General features: G+C 44.7%; 1 protein-coding gene across 1 annotated transcript in view; it reads right to left on the bottom strand.

Moving 5' to 3' along the window:
• Positions 1 to 26,067, bottom strand: part of JMJD1C (jumonji domain containing 1C) — a 443,208-nt gene that overhangs the window by 225,975 nt on the left and 191,166 nt on the right. The window lies entirely within an intron of this gene.

The raw sequence follows: 26,067 nt of genomic DNA, 5'->3' as shown, positions 1-26,067 counted from the left end.
ACTGGACATTTCCTACTGACATTCTATTGTCCTCTGAATACTTAGCAGAGCTGCCTATGGGGTGAAATGTTAAGCCTGCTCCATTGAACAAAACAAGGGCTGTAAATATTAAAGGAAAGGAATAATTTAAGCTATAGGGCACTATACAGAAAATATATATATATGCACCAATTCGCATTAACGTTGATATATCGCAAAATATATCAATCAAAGCAACTGGGAATCATAAAATGCAAGATCCTCTGTGGGCTGGGTGATCTTGCACTCTCGATTTCCCTGGAAGCATCCAGTTCTCTTGATCTGCCAATCAATTTGCTTTTCTCTAGAATAAAAGATTTCCTTAAGGCAAGTTCATTCAGAATTAAAGCATATTTTACTTTGAATGTCTAGCTTAAAAGTGAATGTATAGCCATATCTGTGTATACAGTATGTAAAGATTTTTTTTTTTTTTTTTGTATTTAGTTTGTAATTCTATGTGTACATGAGGGCATCCATATACGCTTATTACATATTCAAGGTCTAATTTATCCTTTTCCAGAGCCACACAACAGTTATTGGTTTACTGCACCTTCTCATAATGAATCCACTGTCTCATTGAAAACAATGCACCCCCTGTGTAGCTGCTCTCGTATCTCAATGGATGGTAAACAGTCATTTAGTAGCCAATTTACGCTGCCTCTAGTGGCTAAGCTACAAACTGCTACATTTCATATCAATAACAAAAATATGCAATTGTAAACCGTATATAAAAATGAGAAAATCCACACTATAAATAAGGTTAAGCATTGCAAAAATAACTCAAAATAGCTACATAATGAAGAAAAATTAAGGTATAAAGTTTAGCAGATTTTTCTATTCCATTTAAAATTGCATACAAATTTTACGGTCAGCGGTTGCAATGTTGGATATTGCTATCCAATGATATTTTCAGTTTGCTACCCAGTCCAAACCCTCTTATAGGAGGAGTATAGCCTGTGCATGAATGAATCCATGAAACATAGCCATCATATGGGTTACAAATGACAGGTCGCTGGGAGTGTGCCTTCAAACGTTTCCAATTCAGTGCCCAGAGAATACTTTTATACCAGAAATGTGCCATAGAAGAGGGAAAATATTATTGAAGAAACGTTCAATAAATAGGCGTCATATCCGTCACTGACTTTTACAAAACTTCTGTTCCGTCATCTAGCAATGCAAGCTTGGTAAACGTAACAAAAAATTGCAAAACCAATACAAGGAACCTTATCGCTCCCTGTCAATGATAAACCAGCATTAACACCAACAATCAACAAGACCACAAGACAAGTTCTATGTGCCACACAGCAGTACAAATTCCTGAATAAATCTCACTCTCTCTTATTTTATTATTATTACATCATAATGGAAAAGAAGATAACGGTATGTCTTCTGGAGTGATAAAACGGATAGGTGATAATGTTGTTTGATTATAAGATTATACCAACCCCAATTCCAAAAAAGCTGGGAATCTGTGTAAAATCTACATCAAAACAGAATACAAGGATTTGAAAACCTCACAAAGCCATATGTTATTCACAATAGAAAATAGAAAACATATTACATGTTTAAACTGAGAAAATTTACCATTTTATTGATGGTGGCAACACATCTCAAAAAAGTTGGGACAGGGCAACAAAAATCTGGCAAAGTGGGATTAACGAGGAAGAGCTGGAAGAACATTTTGCAACCAGTTTGGTGAATTGGCGACAGCACAGTAACATGACTGGATATAAAAAGAGCATCTTAGAGAGTCAGAGTGTCTCAGACGTAGAGATGGTATGACAGTACACTGGAAAATAAAATATTGTGACCCAGTCATGATCATATAGCAAAAAATACAATTAATGACATGGGCATGACCAGACATCCAAAAATACAACACTGACGGTTGTTACAGCCAAAGCAGACAAATCCTGATATTCAGTGTTCAAGCTGTACTTCTAGACTTCAGAAGTCACAAGAGAAGCAGTCATATGATGGCCACATACCTTAGGAGAGCTTTAGGTAACCACAATTACCATCCTGGTCATTCAATATCAGAATTATAATGAAAAAATAATGGTCAGCTGGGGTTATTTTGCCCTATAAATGGGTCGGCTGTCATTAGGTTCCTATCTACAGTGATAATCATCCTTCACTTTCATTATTCTCATTCAGCCAGCAACTGATCAAGGAAGATGGAGCTTATCAGTACTTGCTGAAACTGTCACTTCCCTTGACCCTCACAGGATCTCAAGGGAGCTCCATTAATCTACATAAAAAAATACTCTTTTGGTAGACAACCTTTAGGAATGTAAATCTTATCTGATGCTGCAAGTCATTAGCTTGCTGTCAGCAGAACAAAGAAATGTTTTGTCAGTACAATGAAAGCCTGGATACCTGCTTCTCCTCCAAACACTGCCAATCAATAAATACACATTGATGTCTTTTACTGCTGAATTTTTATCATGTTCTCAGACATAGTCTGCCTATATATTTTTGTGTATTTCCCTGTCAGCAACAGCATGATGCAGAATACATGAACACAATGCAAGTAGGGAGCTGTCAGGGATTGAAGTCAAGGCCTCAGGCTGTATGTAAAGGGTGGGATCTGCTATTAGCAAGGCACTGGTGCACAGATATACCTGGATTTTCCAGACATTTTCATTTTCAAGGGTAGATAAACACTTGAAGAGGCTACTTAATGGTAGTGTGTGGCTTTTACAAGCTCGACTTTTCTATTCAAGGGAGTCTGTCAGGCTAGTAATATGGAAGCTGGAACTGCTGAATTGTTTTTGAAGGCTTAATTGACGTGTGTGTGTGTGTGTGTGTGTGTGTATATGTGTGTGTGTATATGTGTGTGTGTATATGTGTGTGTGTATATGTGTGTGTGTATATGTGTGTGTGTATATGTGTGTGTGTATATATGTGTGTGTATATATGTGTGTGTATATATGTGTGTGTATATATGTGTGTGTATATATGTGTGTGTATATATGTGTGTGTATATATGTGTGTGTATATATGTGTGTGTATATATATGTATGTGCGTGTGCGCGCGTGTCCCCCGCAATGTTTTGCAAAGATATGTATATTATATCCCATAATCATGTAGATACTCCTCCGAACACAGGTCTCCAGAGCACAAAGCCAGGTCCATAAAGACATGGTTTGATGAGTTTGGTGTGGAGGAACTTGACTGGATTGTATCGAGCTCTGACCTCAACCCTACTGATCACTACTATAAGGAACTGCAATGCCAACTGCGAGCCAGGTCATCTAGTCAATATCACTTTGGCAGATTGGGTATAAATGACCAAATTACACGTCAAAATCTTGTGGAAAGCTTACTGAGAAAAATGGGGTCTTTCATAGACACAAAGGGTGGGGGGGGGGGGGTAGTTTTGCACAATTCCAAATGAATCCCCATGGTTATGTCCAAGTTCGCAGGTGTCCATGTCCATGGCCTCACATGAAACTAGTAGAGGAAGTCAATTTTGAGATTTACTTCATCAACAGATACTTTTTGGGGGAACCCTAAGTATTTGTTTCTTGAAATATAATTTCTTCTAATAATAGTTGTTTTAATTTAAATTTCATTTTTTGTTTTCATTTTCAAGGGTAGATCAACACTTGAAGAGGCTACTTAATGGTAGTGTGTGGCTTTTACAAGCTCGACTTTTCTATTCAAGGGAGTCTGTCAGGCCAGTAATATGGAAGCTGGAACTGCCAAATTGTTTTTGAAGGCTTAATTGACAACCGTAGATTTAGTACAATTGTCCTATAATCAATTCCTCCCTTACTACCCCGAGAGCAGCCTGCCAGCTGAAATAATTACTTTGTCCACAATTCAGGGATATCGGTTGTGTGGCCTTGCATGGCAGTGTGCAGTCCTTTCAGGGGAAATAGCTGCTTCTGCTTATTGGGGCATCAGGTTCCATTCATTCCTATGGGCAAGCCAATCTCTGCTAGAGGCCACCATGAGTGTGGCTTATCCATAAGAATGACTAAGGGCATGCGCACAAAGAAGAAAACCTGGCCATAAAATTTCCCTGGGAAAAGTAGTGAGGCAATGTGGTAGGGCCTCAAAGTGAATACTGCTGGATCAAGAAGGAAGATGAATGTATGGACAAGTAGGCTGCACTAAGGGCATGGGGGGTATTTATTAATGCAAACTGTACCACAGGTAGTGTTATCCCTTTAAGCTCCAGGGCAGCAAGCCTTGCACTCAAAGACATACTAGTATGTTAATTGACTTTATCCAAACCAGCCATAGTGAGGATGGTAAGGACATTAGTTTGTGCCCTCTGGGTGTCATCAATATAAATGGATTTACGTACCCTAAAAACTGCAACAACATGCTGGAACAGAATACTGGATATAAAATATATTCCCAGCATTGTTGAGAATAAACTGCAGTTACGGCCTAAAATATTCCCTTCGCAATGTTTCCTGCAAATCCAGCAGAGTACTGGGGAACAAGATCTATGATTTTTCTGTCTTTACACATAAAGCTATACAGAGCTCCCATATTTCTTGCTGTATTCTCCATAATGTAAAATAAATACCTTCCCGGTAATAGTCTTGTGGCGGTTGTGCAGGCCCTAAAACATGCGCAGAAATCTTGCTACCTAAATGTGAAGAGAACATTATCACTTTTAGGTAAAATGACCCTTGAACAGACCTCTGAATGGAACCTTTTAGTTATTTGTGTGTTTAAAAGGCTGTGACAGGGACATTACAATTATAAGCTTCTATGTCATAATGCCCAAGGTGACTGGCACAATGAACTCTGTAAAGCCCTGAATCATATGTTGGCACTAGCTCAAGAAATAAATAAGGAAACACATCTGTGTCTATAGGGTGATTTCTAGTATATACATATGAGGGGAAACACCCTGCAGACGCATAGCAAAGCTATTTTTAAGATGACGTTTCTCCCATTAGGAGCCATACACGCTCAATAAAAAAAAAAAAACACAGTGCTGGGTAAACTGATTTGACTAATTGCACCCTTAAGTAACCTTCCCAGACTGCTCTAAGAGTAGCGTGTTGCAGTATAATATTCTGGCTGCTGATTCTAGCAAATGCAGGACACATAGATCCCAGTTCCACTCAGCATGCAGTATTCTCTCTGTACCATTAAATCTGATTCACGACTATAGCTCTGCCAGAATCTAAAGAGCAGGGCAGTACAGCAGACAGACTGCATTATCCCTTGCCTGGCTAGCATTGCATACAAAGCAGCAATAAGGTCATCAGTACTAGAATTTCCTACAGAATGCCTGTCCTAACCTTCAAGCAGGACTGTGCAGGTTATTTTTTGAAAAGTATGTGAATATACCCTTCTTCCCCTGGCATCTTCACCTTCCATTTCTCCGACGGGGAGGTATGGGCAACCAAGAGAGAGTGGGTGCAGGTAGAGGACAGACATTAAGCTTTCCTGATTGCTATTTGGTGGCATAAACCTTTAATAACACCTGGAAAGCTCAATTGCTTGAGGCTAGGGCTACTAGGCGATAGATTTTCTGCAGTGCAGCCTATGTGCTGCATCCCTATATAGGTTAGCGCGTTGCAATGATATTTAATTTAAAAGGATACCACAGCGCACTTCGGAAATGTACCTTCACTGCAGCGCAATTGCTTTCTGGAGCGATGTTTTGGAGAAAAATAAAGTGGGGGGGGTGCATTTTTGTTAGTCCATTCTAATGCATTAGTAGCCTACTCAAATGGCTGCCTCAATACAACACACCAAACAGACAGATGTAGGGGGAACTGAATGATGAGTCTCCCAAAATCGCACAATGCTGCAATTTAATTGCATAGAAACTATTAGTGATTAATCTCCCTTACTCTCCACAGACTTGAATAGTAGCAGATTAAGTGTTCAACAATCTCATTTATAAAATTCTTGAACGATTGTTCCCCTACAAGTTTACCCTGTGAGATTAATCATATGAGAGCAATCTCCTAGAAATCAACCAACAATCTCTAGCAGAAACGTAAAAACTATTTTTGTAATAGGAAATATTCTCAGATTATAAAAAAAATTGCCATAAAGCTTTAAGTCTAACCCAATTACATATAACTACATCAGTCTCCAAACAAAAGGGTCAGTTTACGGTCATTCAGACTTTAGAGAAGGGCAGACTAGGTCCAGTAGGAGTCCAAAAGTAGAAGGAATAATGTCCCACTGTTGGCACGAGCGGAAGGAATAATGTCCCACTGTTGGCAGGAGCAGAAGGAATAATGTCCCACTGTTGGCAGGAGCAGAAGGAATAATGTCCCACTGTTGGCAGGAGCAGAAGGAATAATGTCCCACTGTTGGCACGAGCAGAAGGAATAATGTCCCACTGTTGGCACGAGCGGAAGGAATAATGTCCCACTGTTGGCACGAGCGGAAGGAATAATGTCCCACTGTTGGTACGAGCGGAAGGAATAATGTCCCACTGTTGGCACGAGCGGAAGGAATAATGTCCCACTGTTGGCACGAGCGGAAGGAATGATGTCCCACTGTTGGCACGAGCGGAAGGAATAATGTCCCACTGTTGGCACGAGCGGAAGGAATAATGTCCCACTGTTGGCACGAGCGGAAGGAATAATGTCCCACTGTTGGCACGAGCGGAAGGAATAATGTCCCACTGTTGGCACGAGCAGAAGGAATGATGTCCCACTGTTGGCACGAGCGGAAGGAATAATGCCTCAGCCTTGGTATCAGTAGGAGGAATTGTGCCTTGTAACAGCAGGAAGAATAGTGCCTCAAGGGCAGGCAAAGGGCTCCAGTTTGGAGACCACTGTACTATATAAAGCGGAAATAAGGTCAACTACTTCAGATATAGCTTTAGCCTGATATTGAATAGTGCAAATGAAATGATTCATATTTATATAAGAACAGTCAATGCCCTTTAAATAAATCTCAGGCACAATAAAGGAACTAATAACAATGTTGAATGTAGATATTACCTTGATTTAGTCATCTTGTACATTAGATCTCATAGGGACACACATATTACTCATTTCCGCCCTCTAGGCTGCAATTCTTTATACTACTCCTCCTCCATCCCAACTGGTCTGAAATATTTCTCCTGTACAGCCTACATCCCTGAACCACAAATCCCTTCTGCATGAAATGTAAGATCTCCAAGAAAAAAAAAAAAGCACCCCATTACTCAGCCACCAATGTCAGTCTACAGTAAAAGCAACGGCTACCAAGTCTTTGCTAGTATATTTTATTTATCTAAAAAACGGAGCAGATATTCATTTTGATGTTCTCTATAATATTTTATTGTACATTTAAAATGGAAACATGAGCTATTACAGATATACAGCCATTTAATGAAAATGTGCACGTATTAAAAAAATGCTTATATATATGTAATAAATAGTAATGCACTCTGTCTTTGTATCAGCCCCACAAAGCCCCGCACAGCAGAACTCAGATAGGGGAAGGAACAGTACTGAAAGTCAATCAGGCTCCAGGGCATTATATAGTGCTGTGTATATCAGAGAGAGCTTGCTCATAGGAGGATAGAACAGAGAAATGAATAGCATCTGTGTATACAGGTGCAGGCCTATATCCAAACTTTACTGCTTCACAAGAAATGAAATGACTCTCCAAAGAGGTTTTAAATTAGGAAAAGTGTTCACTCCAGTGATACTGGGGGTGAGAGCTCAATGTACGTTGCATCCTAGCCTATAGACACCTTTCTAACAGAGGGCGTTTTGCAGGCACTATAGCGTTAGAAATAGCACCTGCAATCCGCCCTCAAACTGCTGCACTATTGTTCTCCACCGGGGGTGTGCTGCCAGGACGTCAGGAAAAGTCCTGCCAGCAGCTTCTTTGGAGCGGTGTTTTTACCGCTCCTCCACCGCTGCTTCCCATTGAAATCAATGGGACAGCGCTGCAATACCGCCGGCAAAACGCTGCTATTGCATTGCAGTGTATTGTGGGTGGTTTTAATCCTTTCTCGGCCGCTAGCGAGGGTAAAAGTGCCCCACTAGCGGCCGAACGGTAAAACTCTGCTAAAAATAGCGGTGTTTTACCGCCGACGCTATGGGCAGTGTGCAAGCCCTCTTAGCCAGGATGGGGCTGATTACTTACAATGGGAGTTTTTCAGCTAGGCTATTGGGAAACAGCTCATGACCCACAGGTGTAGCATTTAAAAGGATGGCCATACACTAATGAAACCCCTTGACTGAATAATAAGCCTTACAGTATGTATAAGAATGCATCTCACTGCTTGCATACAGTTTTCTTTCTATGGAAACAGATGTCTGAAAATTTACCAAACTACAGAAAAAAAAAATCTTTCATTTCATGGAAATGCACATAGCATTTCTTCCTAAAAAGTCGTGTATGCTTACTATTAAAATTTAAGTGTGGTTAGATTTTGTTTTATGAAAAGGTAATATCATTTTCTGTAATGAGAACCACTTCCACTTAAATCCCAGACATGTTGTCTTAAAGGGGTTGTAAAGGTATGGTGTTTTTTTACCTTAATGCATCATATGCATTAAGGTAAAAAAACATCCGACAATACGGCCCCCCCAGCCCCACCGTTTACCTGCTGCGCTCACCCATGACGTCCTCTTTGCCGCTCAGCCTGGCCGTTGATTGGCTAGAGTGGATGGAATGAAAGCAGCGCAGCCATTGGCTGCTGTCAATCACATCCAATGATGCAGTGCGCCAAGGCCGAGTGATACAGTGAGCAGCTATAGCCACCGGCCGTATCATGAAAGCGTGCCTGCAAGAACTAACCACCATGCGAGAGAGCTCGCATGAAGGTGGTTAGTTCTTGCGTGGAAGAGCCGAGACAGCCGCCGAGGGACCCTGTGCAAAACGAGCTGCACATTGGAGGCAAGTATAACATGTTTGTTATTTAAAAAACAAAAAAAAAATTGTCTTTACAACCCCTTTAAAAAGAAGAAAAGAAAACCAGTTGCTCACTCCTAAGTCGCCTCTTTCACGTCACGTCAGCGATTACAGGGTACATAACCCTTTTTCTTCTGCAATTATTCCCACAATGACTTATGTGAATAATAAATATAAGTCAGAACCATGGACTTTATAGCTACTATAATGTTAAACATGACTCCACACGGAAATATCACCTGAAATCAAAATTTCCTTTATACTGTATAAGGACATTGTATTTTGCAGCAATGTGAACACGTATTCCTAACTAAAAAAAAAAAAAAAAGAAAAGAAAAGTACCCTCTATTGCTCTCAGCCTCCTTCAAATTTCTTCTTTTTTTTTTTGCCGCTGTGATCTGATTTCCTGTTAGAGGATGACCATGTTCATTCTCCATGGTCCCGCTGTATTTTGGAACATAGCGACCCTCTCTTGCTTGCTTTGGACTATGGGATGCATGGCATGCATACAGCAGCGCACATGACCACAACTAACGTGCACTGCTCATTCCAAACAAACTGAGGTGCGAAGGAAAAAAGGAGGTTCAGGAGCTAATGGAGAACATTGCAAAAAAAAAAAAACAGTAAGAAACAATTTTACATAGTTAGGTTGAATAAAGACACCAGTCCATCCAGTTCAACCTGAGTGTCTACAATTGTCCCCATCACTGTACATTGCACACTCACATTGGTCCCTACCCTCAAGGAGCCCACAATCCAAGGTCCCCCATTTACATACTAGGGCCAATTTTGGACAGAAGCCAATTAACCTACCTGCATGTCTTTGGAGAATTTTACATGGCCTTTAAGTAGTGAAAGCGTATGGATTATTTTTGCTGAATAAGGATGCCGTTAAGTGTCCATTTAAGTGCTTTATTCAATCATGCACCCAGTCCAGTCATACATCAGCTGGACTGATTTACCTACACAGCTGAGTTTGAAAGGGGCAGGTGCACAGCCTCTTCATCAGAGACGGTGTACTTCGAGAAAACATGCTCTACCGCAAACTACATGGGAGACTGGGAACCGGTGCTCTGGCCCAAATGTCTTTGAAATGTAGCAATAATCCTCTTAATACAATGAAGCCGGCTACTCAGTAACATGCATTGCGACAATTCTTTATTGACTACAGTAACAATATGCTAATGCGTTTTGGCCAAAGCCTTACTCATAGCATATACCTGTCCCTGTGTACCTGTCAAACTTTAAAAAGCTATGTGGGTGGGTCCAGATGGAGTATGGATGAGTACATACTCACATTGATGAGTTTGACAGGAAAACAGGGATGAACGCACAGACCCCAGGGCCCTGCACCCGTGCAACTTTCCAATTCAGCTGGGAAGGCGACTCCATAAATAAATAGCTCTTCACGCTGTACAGGGCTAAGTGCCCATGTAAATGAGCACTAATAAAATAAGTTAGGACCTCACTATTTCTGGCAGTATCAACCGGTATTTTTCTGTGCCTGCAGAGTTTTTTAAGCAGGTGAAACAAGGGGAAATGTACATGTATTGCAGAGATCTACTGCATAATTTTCCCTTTTAATGTGTTCAGACATAATATATAATTCTGTGGCATATCGCCAAGGGACAAACCTTCTGGAAGCTAGACAAGGGCAACCTCCATTTAATGTAATAACCTGCCACCGGACTAACATCCTCCTTGTTTAACCCTTCTGCAAAGTGGATGTGGAAAAATGTGAAACACTCGAAGAAAACCAACACAAAAACCAGGTATGACATACAAAGTATACACAATGTAAGTGAACAAATATAAAGAGGCGCTATAACTCAGAAAGGTCCAACGCTGCCCTTCATCATTAGATTAAGATTCCCTAAACAGACAATTCTTTGAGTTTAAATAGGGCCCATTGAGTGGCATTGTCTATACATTTCTAACACACTAACTGAATTGCCATAAGGCTTCATGTTCATCTCACCGAACAATTGTTGAGATAATCTAGAACATAACATCGGAGCGGAAAGGTCGCCAAAGGGAAAGTAATATTCAGATTATCCATTGTCATTAAGAATATCTAACGGATATGTGAAACAGGCAGGAAATTCCTAAATGCTACCAAAGATAATGATTTTAAAGAACAAAGTATTGGCCAGGAAACACCCTCAGGAAGAAAAATAGCCAAAATGAACAACTATCTTCCTACCAGTGTAAAAAAATAAAAAAAAATAAAAAGGAATAGGAAATAATGACCCTGTTCAACCTCAAGTTAAAATAAAGAACATGACAATATAGCAGCACTACCCTAGAATTATCAGCGACTTGAAACACTGGGCTTTACTTATCAAGATGGTTAAGTAAAAACAGTCTATAATGGTTCAAAGCAACTAGCCAGACTCAAACCAGCACTGGAAAAAAGGCAGCCAAGGAATAAAAGTTTAATCATAATGGGCTGTTGTGGTAAAATAATGTAGTCATCAGTGTATCACTGCCAAGCTTAAAAAGGCTTAATAAAAGTGCTAGAAGAAGCAAGAGAGGGCCAACTTTAAAACCAAGGAAGTACACATAATCGCATAGTCTATTGCAACCACTCTGATTAGATTTTTCGATTTAATTTTCACAAAAAAAAAAATATATAATAATGTCTGGAATCTGGTAGGATGTTCCAGCCAACAACTGTAAACATATTCCTCCAATTATTGTGATTCCTTCTTATTGTGACAAATCCATGCTATGCTGGCAAAAGGTTATGCAAGGAATGAAGACTGCAAGAGGGCAATTACTGGATTGTGCAACTTATATTCATCCCTGTGGTCTCTAGTTCACCAACTTAAAAATCCCAGTATAATGACCATTGCCCAGGCTTGGAAGACCCAACGGGTGGATTTCCATGGGGTAAAGACACGCATGACTGCTATGCTGCTACATGAAAGTATGTCCAGCGTTGTACATGATTCACATGCTAAATTTCTAAAAATCTGGGAGCCGTGGATCTCATATGAGTTCCCTACACTCCAAGCAGCATGCCTAGGCCTGGTCTGACTCCTCTTGGTGGGGCCTCCGCATCCGAGTTTCCCCATCCCTTCCCCCCCCCCTCTTTTCTCTAACATTCCTTCTCTTGTCTCTTCACTTCTTTTCCTCTTCTTCATAGTCTCTCTCTCTTCTCAGAATTACTGCTGCCCCCCATGGAAGGGGGTAGCGGGCGAAGGTTTTTCCCCCCAGAGACAGGGGGGTTTGCATTTTGTACTGTGGCCAGTCTTGATGCCACCCCCTACTTACATTATATCATTTGTGTATTGTGGTGATTTGCCCTTTGGACTTGTATTCATGTTTTGTAGCCCCTGTGAGAGCGTTCCATGAGCAGTTTATATTTTCTTGTTCACTCAAACATATTGAAACTGAAAAATCCCAGTATAATAGACGTTCAGAATGCAAGACCAAAAAATACTCCATCACTGCAGTTTTCAAATTATCAACAGCCATTTATAATTAAATAGTAAAGTCTCTCTCTTTAATCGTACCTACTTTCGAGTGAATAATAAGGCTCACCTCTAGTTACTGTAAATATCTCCTAAACTTGCACCGTTTAGGATATATTTACTGTATACGCTGCCGCCGTCATCATCGGCGCATCCACACTGAAGAAACGGCCTGCTAGTACCGTTTCTTCAGGGCCCTTGCCATGACTGGCGGCTCTCGTGCGCATAGGCGGGAGTAACGTAACTGCAGCTCCGGCCAATCATAGCGCTGGAGCCCGCAAATTCAGAAGTAAATCTGGGAAACATGTTGGTCTTGTCAGAGGTGTGCCATTGTTCTAAGGTAATGTTCTAAGGTAAGTATTTGATAATAAGCTAGTATGCAATGCATACTAGCTTATTATGCCTTTGTCTTGAAGGTTTGTTTTTTTTACAACCTCTTTAAGGCTCCATGCACACTGAAGCTGATAAACTGCAGTTTATTGGCGTTTGGGCGTTTTTTTGTAAAAGCCCATAAACTCCACTCTATGTTAGCCTATGTGTCCATGCACACATGGACGTTTTTCAGCTTTAATGAGCAGTGGAGTTTATGGGCTTTTTTCTGAACGCCAGAAATTCACGTTCAAAGTGCCGTTTTTCAGCGGCAAAAAACGACAAACGCTCATTAATGCTCATTAACGCTCATTAACGCTCGTTCATTAGTGTTCGGCATTCTATTTTTCAATGCATTGTGGGATTTTTGGAGTGTCCTCTGTGTATTTTTATAAAAAACTCCCATTAACGCTAACGCTGTAAAACGCTCATTAACGCTCATTAACGCTCATTAACGCTAGTATAAAACGCTGTTAAAAGCAGGTTTTTCAACCAGCGTTTTCTGCCAGCAATCTGGCGTCCAGAAATAGCTTTTTTGAGCTTCAGTGTGCATGGAGCCTAAGCATCAGTATGCTTGAGGTATTTTTTTGTTATTTTTGCTTAAAGCTTACCTTTAATGCTTTGCCTTTGACATATAAATCGGGGTGTGGCAAGGATTTGCTTATTGCCTCAATATTTTGGTGTTAAAACGGAGTTCCTCAGAGCTGGGGATAATGGCATAAGACAACAAAACCTTTAACTGGTACACTCATCATTTGACTGGCATGGCCAACTATAATCAAGTCTTTCAAAATCAAAGCAACCTACAAGGATAAGAAGATTTGGATAATAGCTGGTGCCCCAGATAAGGGAGGAGGGCTGGAGTAAAGCAAGTGAGCATGTGATAAGAGTCATAAAGGTCATTTCCCAAATGCAAATGAGGTCAAGGAATTCAGGACTTGTTTGGACAAGGATTGAAAGTTCCTCAGCCTGAAACCAAAATGGTTGTTTACTTGCTTGACACAAGATGCAAAAAACATGTTACTTCTGCCCAAGCAAATATAAAGCTTTCTTCTGTTTGGTTAGCTTAATCCACTGGCTGGTACAAGGAGGTACACACAAACTGCATTGATATTCAGTACAGATGCTGTAAATGGCGCATATATTTTTACCGCCGATGGAAGTCACCAACAATCTATGGTTTTCTCAAATCAATTGTACATATTAACAGCTAATTGTGGTTTTTGGACACTGCTATGATTGTGGTTGAGTATACTGAATAGATCTTTTATGTTAATTAGTGTTTGACAGTCCTTCTTCCTGGGTGAATGTGTCTATTTTCCAGATGAAATGCAAATAGCAGGACAATGGTTTCCCCAGCTAGTAAAATCACGTTAGAATTATTATGCCGCTTCTAATTGCATTGCTGTGTATTTATATGCTGTTTCTGAGTGTTTCCATGACTGTGTTTAAAGTGACACTAAACTCTGCTTTAAAAATTGTTTTATTCTTAACGCCAAAAAGTACTGTATGGTTTTCAGCTTCCTCTAAATGAATTTTTTATTTGAGGTTTCCTGTTTGAGTATGGCAAATCACTGGTCATTAGTATTGCCCGTGGTCTCCCTCCAGCTGATCTTTCCCACATTCCTGACTTGCCATGCCCTGTTATGTACGGTGCCTCTCTGGAGGCAGCCACCTTGACAGAGGCAGGGAGCTTGCTTTCTCACGTCAGAGCTTCCAACATGGAGAACGGTGAGCAACACGCTACTGACATCACTAAATCTCACATCAAATCTTAAGTCTGCCATAGAAAGAGCAACATTCTTTCCTGCAAAGAAAATAGCTTGGTTCACCCAACAACCCAGTCAGTGTTGATGGGGGAATCTCTTGGAGCCATTGTAATCTCCCTGCATGGGGGGGGCCATAATCGCACGTAAAATCCCGCAGGCTGGTTGTACCCATGTTGATTGATCGATCAACATGAGTACAATCAGCCTGTTCATACCTGGTTAGAATACTCTATGGCCAGTTCTATGAAAGTACAGGTCAGAGGTAGACACGTCTTGGAACTCACACTGCAGATATACAACATTGGAGCAATTAGCACAGATGGGTCTAGCCATCACATAATCGAGAAGGGTTATTTCTTTTTTTTTTGGGGGGGGGGGTGCAAGACAATAGGGAAACATTTGAAAAATGTTCCCTATAAACACAGCAAGTTCAGGATCACTTTAAAAACTGGACTGCTCACCTAGCATGCATTGCTCTTTGTAGATATCCCATAGTTTTATTTTCATTAATAATTAATGTGCAGGTAGAGTTCAAATTAATAAGCACAGGTAGAGTTGAAAAAGTTAATGTATGTTAACCCTTTAAAATGACCATAAACAGGACATCAATCGTTAAGAGAGCCTTGAGAATGATGACAGCTCTGTACCTGACGCAACGCGTATACAAGACTACCTTATTTTATACATGGCCAAATTTGTGAAACCTAAACTGAGATCATGGCAAGCATACCACACACAGATATCACTTTCTACAGGCACCAGGCAAGCTTTGACCAGCACTCTATAATACTTTCCATTCCGGGAGAATCGAATCTGGACCATCCAGATTACACTTTAAAGGACTTGAAGTGGGCTCATTGGAAGCCCTAAAATGCACACTTTGCTTTCCTCTTTTTTTAAAAAAAATACGTGATGATAACATTTAAAAAAATACTCTGGACACAACCAGCCCCCATCCATGACCCATGTTTTTTTTTTAAGCTGCCTACAAACAAAAAAATTGAATACCAGGCAAACCACCAATCTAGAATTTCTTTTCCATTATAGAGATCCAGTACTCCTCACACCCTAGCTTCCTATTATTTGACAAGACGGCATTGATGAGTAGAGTTGGTTATTCTCAGATCTAAGAGCGGTATCAACCATAGTTTTTTTTTCTTTTTTTAACTGGAAAAGTAAAGAACGTAACAAGTGAAGTGAATATCAAAGAGTTAAAGACAAGTTTGTGGGTAATGAAAACTATGATTCATAAAAGGGGTTATCCTTTGCTCCTTTATAAAATGTTCGCCCGGCAAGGCTCATCACGCAGAGTGAGTCACCATAATCCTTCAATACAGACATAACACAATTTTCAGTGTCACTGCTTCATTTCATGGTCACCTGGATACAGAGAAGAAAAATCTCCAGCGTGCCAGACACAATGAATTGAGCGGCTCACTGAAGACTTGACTGTTCCATTTGTCCCGTGTTTTTACTGCTGTGTGTGCTTCCACTTGGTTATTCTGAAAACATTTACTCTCCCTTCCCTTGACTGCAAAGATCATTATGAAATAATGGAATATTTTACTATTGGACGGGAGAACTAACACCAAACATAAAATGTAAATCACATCACCTACCAAAAAGCACCTTCATTTTATTTGATCTGCTCTTAAAGTACTACAGTACAATAATGGCGGTCTGAAATTGCATTTTAAATATCAGACAAGCATATGGTAATACAGAAAAGGTGGTTATTAAATTACACAATTGCTTTAAAGCACAACTCCAAGAAAATGAAAATCCACCTTTAAAGTGGCTTATGTTTTAATGGGCCCTTGTAAGTGTATGCATATGAGGTAGGCACAGAAGGCTACATTTACACAAAATGTGTCCACCAGCAATCACTGCGATAGTGCAAAACTAAAAAAAACTATTTATGCAGCTCTGGAGGAAATGTACTTGCAGAGCACAGTTTATTTGCCTTTTTAGAATCAACCTCCTTATGTCCAATAACGTTTTTTCAAAACTAGTGCAAAGCTCGATTCCCAATAAAAATGGCAGCCGGGGGGGGGGGGGGCGGTGTTCTGCCAAAAAGTGTCCCCCCCCCCCGGGGGCGTGGCCTGAACATGGAAGAGTAAAGACGTGCCTTGCCTGAGCTCCCGGCCGTCTCTCACCTCCACGGTTACTGCTGCTGCTAAATTGCACTATGCCCGCCTCAAAGAAGAAGTCCTTGCAGAAACTCAACAGAGCTACTCGACCGCCGACTCCCGCATCGCTATCGGGAGATATTGGGAGACTTTTTCAGTCCTCCCAGCACCGCTCCACAGGCCCCAATATGGCGGCGGAGCAGGCCCACGCGGATGCTGACCGGGCCACCTGCTCATCGCCGGATTTGGACTCAGAGACCTCCCAGGCTTACCTACCGGCTCCGCAGCTGGGTACACCCCTGGTGACCCACGGCTTGACACGGGACACTATGGAGACCCCCCGCTCACTACAGCCGATTGATGCGGACCTCCGCCTGCTGCTACAGGCTCTCCCCACGAGAGCAGACATCACCGCCTTAATAGATAGGGTGGAAGAGACACACCGACATGAGATGGCACTCGTCAGAGGGGAGGTGAAAGATCTGGCGGTTAGGGTTGCTGGCGGCGAACATTCTCTGTCGGCCTTGGAGTTGCGGATGGCGGCAATGGAGGCCTCGCAGGAGGCCCATGCGGACATGCTCCTCACGCAGCAATTGAGGTTGGAGGAGATGGAAGACCGCAGCCGCAGAAACAACCTGCGGCTGCGGGGGTTGCCTGAAGCGACTGGAGCAGAGGATTTGGCGGACACGGTTGCTGCAATCTTCCGCGGTATTCCGGGAGTGGAATTGCCCTCTAGACTGGAGTTTGACAGAGTACACCGCGCTCTGGGCCCCAAGTCGACAGATTTAACTCGGCCAAGGGACGTAGTTTGCCGGCTGCACCATTATAGCCTTAAAGAGGAGGTCCTGCGGAAAGCTTGGGAGGCCCCTACCTTAGAATTTGATGGAGCTGAGGTGAAGATCCTCCCGGACATCTCCCGTGCCACCCTCCAGCGACGGGCTTTACTGAAGCCTCTGCTAGATCTTGCACGTCGATGTGGTGCTACCTATCGCTGGGGCTACCCGCTCTCGGTGACGTTTCGTAAGGACCAACACACCTTTTCTCTTCGTACTGTGGATTCGCTACCCGCTCTGTTCGGTTTCCTGGACGTGGAGCCCATCGTTGTTCCGAATTGGCTGGCGTCTCTACCTCGTCCGCAAGGTCCAGAGCCGACCCGGGGACGACGGAATGACTTCCCACCTAGACAACAGCGACAGCGCCGCAGATCTAGAGCGCCCTCGGGGGAGGACTCCCGCGAGCTCTAAGGTACCCCTCCTTTGTTTTTTCTGATTTCTGACCAGCTGCCCCCCCCTCCTCCCTTCGGCTGTCTCCGGGGTTATTACCTCTGTCCTTTGCGATGTCTCGATGTCCCGTTGTTTTACGTTGCGGATGTAGACTTTGTGCATGGTCGCCCCCCCCCCATTTTTTATTTTTCCTTAACTCCCCTTCAGCAACTTTCCGGGCCTCCCCCCCTCCCCCCCCTCATCGTGGAGCCATTGCTGGAGTCGCCTCATCCGCCACCTCCATGTGAGGATGTTCCCCGGGTGCTAACATTTTTTATTTTGGGTTTCGAGCTGGACCTGGACTCTCCACTTCTGAATCTTCTGGGGGGGGTTAATCCCCCGTGCGGCTGTCCTCTTCATAGGGGATAGCGCTGTTAGCTGCCCCGGGGTTGGCACGGGGTAGGACTGCCTGCTAACCTTCGCTGATGTGCCCGCACTCCTCTACGAGCGGACAAGCTGACCGTCGTATTTTCCGACGGTTCCTCTATACCTTTTGGCGGGGGACGCCTGGATGTGATCGATCGAACGAACGCTATTACGCTGAGTTCCGCTGCCCTGGCCACCCCTGTGACCCGATCGGATGGGGACTTCTCTTTACATGACCGGAACCGGGGGCTTGAACGTTCGGATATATGATGGCCCTTTTCTCTGCTGACTGGTGCTGGGAACTGATTGCCATGTTTTCTGGGCTTGGGAGGGGGGGCCACATTGCTGATGGGTGTTGCCTGTTGTCCGTGTTGGGAGGGGGGTGTCCGGGACAGAGAGGTTTCTGAGACTTGAGGGGGCGGCGGATTGTATGTACCCAGATGGGCCTCTGTTTACCCTTCTCAGCTGAGAAGAGTCATGTTGACCGCCTTCCCTGGGTCGCTGTTCAGTATTTTATCCTTCTGCTCTGTCTGTTCACTTTATTTGCACATTTGATTTTTGGTTTGATTCTGTATTTTGTTTGTTTTGGTTTTGATGTTTTGAGGTGTTCTGCATAGTGCATCTGTGATCTACTAGAGGTGGGTGGCGAACCTGTGGAGCTGGCTGCCTGGTTCCTGGTCAGTCTCGTCCCCACCATTAGGCTGGCATATCTCGCCGGGGGGTACGGTTTGTTCCCCCGGGGAGCTTATATGCTCATATTTCTATAGTAGGGAGATAGGGGCACTAGGCCCACTCCCGTGTTACGGTTCTTTGTTCTTCTCTTCCTCTCCTCCATTTGGTTCTCCCCTCTTCCTAAACTGGTCCCTGCCTTCTGACTTTCCTGTTCACATCTCTCCTTTCTATCTCTGCTTATTCCTATCTCATCCCTTCTGCTGCTATCTTTTCCCCTCCTCTGCCCTTCCCGCCCCTTCCCCATCCCCACTCTAACCCCGCCCTGGTCCCACCTGAACCCCCCCCCCCCCCTCCCTTCCTATTAACCTTGTCTACCCACCCCGGTGTTCCCCCCCCCTTTCCGATTTGGTGGTTCCCCCCAATGTGATCATGTCAGTATCACATGTGAAGGTTCTCTCCCTTAACGCGAAGGGCCTTAATACGCCCGAAAAGCGTCGTATTCTTTTAGCTGATCTGCGAAGATTCCATGCGGATATCGCCTTTATTCAAGAGACGCATTTTAAACCGACTGCCCTGCCATATCTACGTAATAGACACTACCCGTGGGCGTATCATTCGACCAACCCGCTAGCTAAATCCAAAGGGGTCTCCATACTCCTCTCTGGTCATCTCCCGTGGCGGTGCCAGGGGTCCCTGTTAGACCCCTCAGGCCGATATGTATTTATTAAAGGGCTTCTTGGCCATGTCCAGGTAACTTTGGCGGCCGTTTACGCCCCTAATGAGCTCCAAGCCACTTTTCTAGAGAGGACCATGGACAAATTGCAGGAATTTAAAGAAGGGCAATTGTTGCTGGGGGGTGACTTTAATGTCCCGCTAGTCCCGTCTGTAGACACTTCGTCGGGTCAGACTTCCATGCCGGTTGCACAGCTTAAACGTATCGCAAAGACGCTACATAACTTACAACTCATAGATATTTGGAGACTCCAACACTCGGGTGAGAGAGATTACACGTTTTACTCCCCCATGCACAAGCTCTACACCAGAATTGATTATTTTCTGATCCCCCACTCCCAATTGCATGCGGTTGTTAGCTCCTCCATCGGTGACAGGACGTGGTCGGACCATGCGCCGGTTTTCCTAACCTACAGATTCTCAGATGCTCCCTCTTTGACGAATAGATTTTGGCGGTTGAACGAAAGCCTCTTACAGACCCCGGAAGTCTTGGAGGATGTTACCAACACTTTGCGTTGTTATTTTCAGGAAAATGACCTCCCTGACTGTGCCCCGGGAGTTCTGTGGGAGGCCCACAAAACAGTAGTGCGCGGGGTCCTCATAAAACATGGGGCACGGATAAAACGGGAGCGCGCCAAGCAGTTAGACCAGCTTTTAGCGCAGCTACACGTCTTGGAGGCCAGACACAAACATGCCCCCTCCCAATCCTCTGAAAATGACCTACTGATCGTCCGGAGGAAGATTACGGATATACTTTATTATAGGGCTAAGGCAGCTCTACAATCTTGCCGCAAGCTGACTTATGAGGCAGGCGACAAATGTGGGAAGCTACTGGCGAGACTGGTGCGGGAGCGTAGACTTTTAACTTATGTTCCTCATGTCATGGCGCCGGGGGGCCGGAAGGTCCACTTACCCATGCAAATTACCCGTGAGTTCAGGAATTTTTACTCGGACCTGTATAATTTGCGGGCGCATCACCCTCTTCCGACGGCTTTGGCCGATTACCTAGAGAGATCCCAGATGCCATCTCTGTCACCAGAAGTGCGGGAGGAACTAGATTCGCCCATTACCATGGCCGAAATCCGTAGCGCTATAGGGACGATGAAGCCGGGGAAGGCTCCGGGACCGGACGGCTATACGCTCCAATACTATCGACGATTGCTAGACCTGTTGGGGCAACCCATGCTTGCGCTTTTTAACACCATAGGGATAGGAGGGGACTTCACTAGAGATTCCTTAGCTGCTCACATCTCAGTGATTCATAAAGAGGGGAAGGACCCGGCATCCTGCGGTAGTTACCGTCCGATTTCTCTCCTAAATGTGGATCTAAAAATTTACACCAAGGTCTTGGCTGCTAGGCTGGCAAGTCATCTCCAGCAATTAGTCCATTTAGACCAGGTCGGCTTCATTCCCTCCCGTGAGGCCCGAGACAGTACCACGAAGGTGCTCAATCTGATTCACGTGGTGAGGTCGGCGGGCACACCGTGTGTGTTGTTGAACACGGATGCTGAAAAGGCCTTTGATCGCGTGAGCTGGCCCTTTCTGTTTGCTGTGCTCCGACATGTGGGATTGGGGGAACGGATGATAGCGCGTATATCGGGGGTTTACTCTGGACCGACTGCGCAAGTTAAAGTCAATGGGACTTTATCAACTCCCTTCCCGATAACCAATGGGACGCGCCAGGGTTGCCCCCTATCTCCTCTCCTGTTCGCGCTATCCTTAGAACCTTTCTTAGCCACGGTGAGACTGAACCCAGACATACAGGGGGTTGTTCTGGGAGACGCGCAATATAAAATTTCGGCTTATGCGGACGATATGCTTTTCACATTGACTAACCCCAGCATCTCCTTACCGAACCTGCTCAGGGAGTTTGAGGTGTACGGCACATTGTCCAACCTAAAGATTAACTTCACCAAATCGGAAGCCATGGGGATACTGGTACCGCCACGGTTACTTCCCACTTTACGCTCTAGCTTTCGTTTTAAGTGGACGACGACCGCCCTGACTTATCTAGGCACTAGCATTTCTCCAGACCTCGCGGATCTGTACGGACGCAATTTCCCCCCCTTACTTACTAAGACGCGGCTGCTTCTGGACTCGTGGCAAAAGGGAACACACTCCTGGTTCGGTAGATGTAATTTACTGAAAATGTGCATTTTACCTAAATTTTTGTATCTGTTTCAGACTTTGCCGATCAAAATCCCCCCTGCCTATTTTAGGCAGGTGCAAGCCCTGTTTACCCGTTTTGTCTGGGCACAGAAGCGGCCTCGAATACCACGATCTCAACTATCCCTTCCGAAACAATGCGGGGGTATAGCGTTACCGGACGTCGGGCGGTATTACAGCGCCTCCCATTTGAGTAGAGTGATTGATTGGGGTCGTAACCCCACCACCAAATTGTGGGTCCAAATTGAGCAACGCCAATGCCCGGCTCCGTTGCAGTCTGCTCTTTGGTGTAGGGCCACGTTGCCGAGAGAGGTGAAGGTTCATCCCCTCATAGGCAATACTCTCTACCAGAGTGAGAAGGTAGCATTGCGATGTTCCCTGACAACCGCGGAGTCGCCGCTAACACCAATCCTGGGTAACCCTGGCTTTTTGCCGGGTCTGCCGACCACGCAATTCAAGAGGTTACGGGACTCCAACCTTACTAGGGCCCCTCAGTTTGTAACACGCGACGGTTGGGTCTCTATTGGTGACCTTATGGACCACGGGGGCCTTTATGGTCTGGATTTCTGGAATGCTGCGCGTCTACATCACTTCCTACAGTCCCTCCCGAACCCTAAGGCTTATTCCAGAGCGCTGACAGTGTTTGAGGAATACATTTCTGGCACGGAACCCATCTCCCGACTTCTCTCTAAGATGTATGCGTTATTGATTACCCCACCTCCTACGCACCGTATCTCTAGTCTCGCGAAATGGGAGGGGGATCTCGATCGCACTTTTACACCCGCGCAAGTTTCGCGGGTTTTACGGTTTACCCTGAAATCCTCAATATGCACTAAAACACAGGAGCTGAACTATAAAATCCTCACGAGATGGTACCTGACTCCCAGCCGACTCCACCTTATCTTCCCGGACGTATCGGCCTGTTGCTGGCGTTGTGGGGAGATGAGGGGTACAGTCCTGCATATCTTTTGGTCCTGCCCCAAGCTTTCTGACTTCTGGACGGCTGTCCGAAACATAGCCCAAAAGTTTACAGAATGGCAGATCCCGCATGACCCGGCGTTCTTCCTCTTACACGTATCGGATGTATCCCCTAAGATATATGCACGATCCATATTGCGTCATCTCACCAATGCAGCCAAATCTTGTATCCCTTTGCTATGGAAGCAACAAACCCCCCCCTCCGTGGCAATGTGGCTGCGGAGGGTGGAGGATATTAACAAAATGGAGGATTTGATTATGACTGCCCAAGATAGGCAAGAAGCATACCAAAGGACCTGGTCGCTTTGGAATACGTTTGTGTACTCGACTGAAGGCAGGAGCCTTCTGGTGCGTTGAGCGGAGAGGTGCGGATTGACGGGTATCCACGGGGGGAACTCTAAATCGCCCCCATTCCTCTTTCCTACTTGATCCCCTATCTTGCCCTCCCTTACTCCCCTCTTCCCACAATCCCCCTTCCTCCCCTCTCTACTGTTCCTCTACCCTATCCCACTCCCCCCCCCCCCCAAGTATCTTGTCTCCCCCTCTTTCTTCTGGGTGTGCGCCCACTTTGTGCCTCTACATGTGGTTGCGACCGATTGCCGGCTCATGTTAGCTTTGACCTCTATCTGTAGACCTGGGTCTGAGCTGTTAAGCGGCTCTGGTGTGTTTTTGGTCCCCCCTCCACACTTGGTTGAGGGAGTGCTACCTGTGGGGTCCACTCATTATTTACACTGTACTGCAGGGTTGGTAATCGCACTTTCTGTTACTGTGTTGTGCACTCAGGGGGCTGCGTCCTTCACTGTACATGTTGTATTTTCTTGTTTAGGGTCTCTACCCTATCTGTGTAAAAAATTTTGAATAAAACTTATAAAAAAAAAAAAAAAAAATAAAATAAAAAGTGTCCCCCCATCATATAGTGCCCGCCCCATACTGCGCAGGTGCAGTACGGAGGACAAGGGGAAAATGAACAGCGCCTGTGCACTGAGTCCAGGTTGAAGTCCCACCATCCAAGTGGACATACGGTAGCACTTAGTAAGAGGGCCTCTCGTGGGCTTGCTTTGCTCGCCACGCTTCGGGCGCGGCCTCACTTCGATCGGCTATTTTTTATTCTATGTCCACTTGGATTGTGGGGCTTGAACCTGGACTCAGTGTGCAGGCGCCATTCATCTTCGGAGACATTCGGCGTATCCTTGTCCTCCGTACTGCGCAAGCGCAATACAGGGCGGACACTATGCGACGGGGGACAGTATTCCACAAGACACCGGGACACTCCTGATTGGCTGAGACACAGCAGTGGCGCCTTTGGCTCCCATGGCTGTTAACCAAAATCAGTCAGCCAATCAGTGGAGAGAGGGGGGGTGGGTCCGGGTTGAGGCTCTTTGTTTGAATGGACACACACAGATGTGACTCGGCTCCAGTGCCGCCAAAGAAAGCCTCAGGCTGTGGGGGCCCTCGATAGGAGGGAGGGGCCAGGAGCAGCAAAGAGGGACCAGAGAATAGGGGGCTCTGTGCAAAACCAACTGCACAGATGAGGTAAGTATAACATGTTTGTTATTCAAAAAAAAAAAACTAGCCCTTACAATCACTTTAAGCAAAAGTATGCAGACAATGTTTACATAAACTCCACCTACTGGGACAGGAGTTCACTTTTAACTCCTAACCAAGAAAGGAGCTAAAACAAGCACAAGTTGCATAGGGGGATAAAAATAAGGCCCATTGAGGGGGTAGACCAAATAGAGCAGTGATATGCAATTAGCGAACCTCCAGCTGTTGCAAAACTACAAGTCCCATCATGCCTCTGCCTCTGGGTGTCATGTTTGTGGCTGTCAGAGTCTTGCTATGCTTCATGGGACTTGTAGTTCTGCAACAGCTAGAGGTCCGCTAATTGCATATCCCTGAAATAGAGGGTAGAGCTCATACTGGTCGGGGGGGGGGGGGGGTCCTTTTTTCCACCTTAAAGGGGAGGGCCACCGTGAAAAACAAAAAAATGTTAAAAATTACAAAAAATCTAAAAAAAAAAAAAATGAAAAAAATTTTTTTTTTTACTTACCAGAAATGCCTGTTGCTAGGCACTTTCTCCTAATCTTCCTCTTCCTCCTCCGCGGAGATCTTCTGTCTTCTGTCTTCGTCGCGGCGTCTTCTGGGTAATGAGTCGCGCTTCCAGAACACAGCGCGTCCCATTCAGAAAGCGCTGCGGGACTCGCGCATGCGCAGTAGCTGCGGGACTCGCGCATGCGCAGTAGGAAACGGGCAGTGAAGCCATAAGGCTCCTGTTTCCCTTACAAGGGATGGCGGCGCCGGGACCCGAGAGCCGAGGGACGGGTCGGCCTCGGGCGGCCGACATCGCGGGCGCCCTGGACAGGTGAGTGTGTTTATTAAGTCAGCAGCTGCAATGTTTGCAGCTGCTGACTTTTTTTTTTTTTTTTTTTTTATAACTGGCCCTCCACTTTAAAGAGGAAGTAAACCCTGATGGGTTTACTTCCTCTTCGTCTCCCTGCAAAGGTAAAGCATAATGGGCTACTATGCATCGCATAGTAGCCCATTATGTGTCACTTACCTGACACAGGAGCCAGCGATGTCACCAATGTCCCCTGTAGTCCGGAGCATCCATCTTCTTCCGGGTATCGCTGCTCCGGCCACTCACAGCGCCGGAGCAGCGATGACGTCATTCCCATCCCCATGCGCATGGGAGCAGCCACTAAAGGCATATCACCGTTACCAGCGGCATGCTGCCAACGGCGATAGTGTGCCTGTGCACGGCTGTCTATGGTGCATGCGCTGTAGACAGCTGCGACTGTCTTTTAGCAGAGATATTTCTTGGACCTACAGGTAAGCCTTAATCTAGGCTTAACTGTAGGTCAAAGTGGTTTGTAAGTGTTTACAACCACTTTAAGATTACTGGGAGAGCAGCCAGATCCCTTATATTGGCAACTGTTTTGCTGTGCCACAGTCATGTATAAGTTGGTACGCTACTAGTGACCTGGAGTGAGGGAGCTGGGAAAGATGAGGCAGTAAGTAAATGAAGGCAGAAAACAGAAAAAAAATCTGCTGTGCTTTTCTGCACAACAACATACCTACAGAGTTCTTGTGGATTTACCATACTTAAACCAAGTACTGGCATGGTAATAGAGCATGCATTCTCAATATTGGATCATCTAAACGGCCAATGATTTTCTCTTTTTGCACACGGCCATCTATATTTTAAGCTTGCCAAAGGATATATTAATATCACCAACATACAAGATCAAATTATGTTACTGAAGTCTTCTTCAAGCACTA

The sequence above is a fragment of the Lithobates pipiens genome, unplaced genomic scaffold (genome assembly GCF_037356315.1).
Source record: "Lithobates pipiens isolate NorthernLeopardFrog02 unplaced genomic scaffold, aLitPip1_a1.2 Scaffold_25, whole genome shotgun sequence".
NCBI classification, from domain to species: Eukaryota; Metazoa; Chordata; class Amphibia; order Anura; family Ranidae; genus Lithobates; species Lithobates pipiens.
The sequence above is the reverse complement of the archived record's forward strand: the minus strand, read 5'-3'. Positions and strand labels throughout refer to the sequence as shown.